This window comes from Mirounga angustirostris, unplaced genomic scaffold, assembly GCF_029215605.1.
Source record: "Mirounga angustirostris isolate CCGP_5_RB_7025 unplaced genomic scaffold, mMirAng1.0.hap1 SCAF_11, whole genome shotgun sequence".
Lineage (NCBI taxonomy): Eukaryota > Metazoa > Chordata > Mammalia > Carnivora > Phocidae > Mirounga > Mirounga angustirostris.
In genome coordinates, this window is record NW_026991719.1 from 36,624,672 (window position 1) to 36,627,727 (window position 3,056).

At 38.9% G+C, this 3,056-nt stretch overlaps 1 non-coding gene across 1 annotated transcript; it reads left to right on the plus strand.

Annotated features, from left to right (window-relative positions):
* The first annotated feature begins 355 nt into the window (after positions 1-355).
* Positions 356-462, plus strand: LOC123851347 (U6 spliceosomal RNA). The gene has a single exon (XR_006792552.1). It is a non-coding gene; the product is annotated as a U6 spliceosomal RNA (small nuclear RNA).
* Positions 463-3,056: the final 2,594 nt, after the last annotated feature.

Sequence of the window (3,056 nt, forward strand, 5' to 3'; positions counted from 1 at the left end):
ACATCTAGTGCCTGTGTTGGGGACTGCCTGTTCTGCGAGCTAAGAATTTTGTTGTTTTTAAAAAGTGGCTTTCCCCTTGTTTCCTTAGGTCAGTCTTACTTTTCAAAATCATATGTCATGTGTTTTACATCAATTAAAATAATTTTCTCTGATATTATACTAGAACATCTGTTCATTCATCCATCAATATGCCCTCTACTTCTTTGAATGGTATGCTCATTTTTGAGGTGCTATTGAAACAGCATTTATTAAAGCATTTCTACTTTTGAACTTTTCTTCTCCTACCTGCTAAGGACTTTTCATCTGCATTGATTGTACATTGTTTTAATGAATGAAAGCAAAATGGAAAGTTCCAGTGCTTGCTTTGGCAGCACATATACTAAAATTGGAATGATACAGAGAAGATTAGCATGGCCCTTGCCCAAGGATAGCACGTGAATTTGTGAAGCGTTCCATATTTTTCAGATGTGTAAATAGAACTTTTGTAAGTCAAAAAAAAAAAAAAAGGAAAGAAAAGAAGTTTCATTGGTCTATAAACTTCTCTACTAGATGGTAAGGTCTTCCAGGGCAGGACTAAGTCTAGTCATCTTTGTACCCCCTTTGCTGAAGAAATCTTTCTCACACTGAACTGAAACACTGTAGTTCTGACCCATTTGGAAATACGTTAGCATGGCACTTGACAATGAAGAACTTACCTGATTGTAGTTGTCTTTCTTGGCCACTGAGATTAATCAAGTTCAAATCTAGATTATGTGATTATTGTTTTCAGGAATAAAGAAATTATTTTAGATCTTGTGGTAGACACTGGCTGGCTCATCACACCCACTTCCTCTTCTAGATGTGAGTGCATTTCCCAAGATCCTTTGTAGTGAGAGGTGGTCCAAGTTCTAGGCAATGAAAGGTGAAAGAAAGTGAGTGCACCACTGCCAGGGCTTGGCTCACAGATACTTCTCATGGATGACTTCCCGTGCTCTTTTTTCTATTTATTGGGTGAGTGTGGAGGACTGAGGCCTAGGAGGAATATAGAGTACCTAAGATGGAAGTAGCCTGAGTCCTTGAGTGACCATGTGGAAACCCACTCAGGAACACACATTTTGGACTTCCTATGAATAAGAAATAAATTTCTACTGTATTCAATCACTGAGATTATGGGGTTTCTCTCTTTTAGCAGCTAACACCACCCTAATACAATTTTCCTTAAACATATTTGAGAACTGTTTTGTCCTTTGTATATGTAGATGATGACTATATTCTGACAACAGTTCTCTGACACCACTGGGTGTTCTTCAATTCAATTCAATTCAATTCAATTCAATTCAATTCAATTCAATTCAAATTCTGACACTAAGTAGAGTTAGCCCAGATCCTACAGGTTAAGGGGCTCAGTCCTATAAGGCTTCTCCCACTTCAGATGCCAACCACAAGTCCTGGATGTTCCCAAGCCACCTGCACTTCTGCCTGGCCTGCTACAAATCTGGGAGTTCCCATGACCACCCCTCCCTTCAGGTTCAATAATTCACTAGAATGACTCACAGAACTCATGGAAAGTGCTACACTTGTGATTACAGTTTTATTGTAGAGGATACAACTCAGGAACAGCCAAACGAAAGGAGATGAATTGGACAAGTCTGGGGGGCCGGTGGCGTAGAGCTTCTATACGCTTTCCTTGTGGAATCAGGGCACACTACCTTCCAGGAGCATCCATGTGTTCACCATTTAATTATGTAACATGATGGATTAAATTGTTGGTCACATGACTGAACCCAATCTCCAGCTTCCCTCCCCTCCTTAGAGGTGGGGTGGGGGTGGGGCTGAAAGTTCCAATCCTCTAATCATATGCTTGGTCTTTCTGGTCACCAATCCCATCCTGAAGTTATCTAGAGACCCACCGTGAGTCACTTCATTAACATGAACTCAGGTATGAATGAGAGAGGCACGTTAGGTATAGCAAAAGACACTCTTATCAGGAAATTCTAAGGATTTTTGAACCTCTAGGTCGGGAATGGGGGACAAAGACTAGATATACTCTTTATTATACCACAGTGGTAAATGACAAAGGTCAAAAAATTTATTGTTGGAACTTATTGACAAAAGAAAGCCTCTGGATTGGAGCTCGCGCACTAGACCATTCCTCTTTTTTTTTTTTTTTAATTTTTTTTATTCATGTGACAGAGAGAGAGAGATAGAGAGAGAGGGAATATGAGCAGGGGAGAGAGGCAGAGGGAGAGGGAGAAGCAAACTCCCTGCTGAGCCAGGAGCCCGATATGGGGCTCGATCCCAGGACCTTGAGATCATGCCCTGAGCTGAAGGCAGACGCCCAACCATCTGAGCCACCCAGGTGCCCCTAGACCATTCCTCTTCAAGCTCTAAAATGTTCTCCTGTGTCCTGGATCTTCTTAGTTCCTCACTCTTATTACAGCCCTAACACGCACATGCTTTACAGTTAAGTTAGAAGGAAAGTTCACACTCATATTTGACTGACCAATAGCCTGTTCAACTTCACTATTGCTTTGTATCACTTTATGCCTAGAATTCTGCTATTAACATTATTGTATATTTGTTTGCAGTCTTTTTGTATGCATATATTTGCAGATAATTTTTTTCTCTTTATACAATTAGAATTATAATGGTTATTGTTTGGTAATGCATTTCTCCCCTGCCTTTATATCATAAGCATTTCTTATGTCATTCAATATTCCTTGAAAACATCACTTTTATGGCAATAAAAAATCCACCTATGTACTCTATCTATAGACATATCATAATTTACTTGGACATTCCCAGGTGGTCTGAATATTTTGGTTTTTGTGTTTTCAGTGTTATAAATAGTAGTATGATGACTATCTTGTTTCATAAACCATTTTGTGTATCTTTGATCATTTCTTTAGGATAGGTTTATAAATATCTCCATTCCTTTTAAATGCAAAATTTAATATATTTTCGGTTATTTACATTTTCAACAAGATGTGTATCTATATGAAGAGCAATTTGGCACCAAATCATAAGAATGAAAATACTGTTTGTATCTTTTAACCTGGTTATCCCCCATTGGGAAG